Here is a 592-nt window from a genome sequence, read left to right as displayed (position 1 = left end):
CACCAAGTCTAGGCTCCAGTTCTGTCTGTTCCTTAAACGTCCAGGTTCCTTTGGAGAATAGAATCTGTTCCCTTTCTTCTAACCTATCACCCAGCTCAGAGATTTCCAGCTACACATGTCAGAAGTCCCGAGTCTCAGAACTGTGAGGAGCCTGCGAAGCAGTCTTAGCCCACCTTTTCCCTCTCTGTGTATCTCAGTTTCCCCAACTTTACGGAGGGCAAGGAGTGAGTCCTTTTCTCAGCTGGACGGACATGGGCCTCCGAAGGCTGTGTCCCCGGCTGCGGCCAGCAGGGGGCAGCGGCGGGCAGCAGAGGGCGGCCCGCAGAGGGGAGGAGGGAAGGTGGAGAGCGCCGCGGGCCGAGACTTTAAATCGCCTTCATTTCCCCCAAATCCTTCCTTTTCCTCTCCTCCCCCAGGCCGGCGGGGAGTCAGCTTCCACCGCCCTCCGCGCGCCCTCGCCCGGCCTTGCTCAGCCTCCGGGGACCGCCAGCAGCCCGCCTCCAAAAGTTTGATCATCCCCCCTTTCCCCTTGCTTTTTTCTTCCTTTTCGTTGGAGGCAGAAGAGCGAGGCAGGGGCGAGCGCGGCGCCCGG

The sequence above is a fragment of the Elephantulus edwardii genome, unplaced genomic scaffold, assembly GCF_000299155.1.
Source record: "Elephantulus edwardii isolate Elephantulus edwardi_28Jun2011 unplaced genomic scaffold, EleEdw1.0 scaffold00092, whole genome shotgun sequence".
Taxonomy (NCBI): Eukaryota; Metazoa; Chordata; class Mammalia; order Macroscelidea; family Macroscelididae; genus Elephantulus; species Elephantulus edwardii.
The sequence above is the reverse complement of the archived record's forward strand: the minus strand, read 5'-3'. Positions refer to the sequence as shown.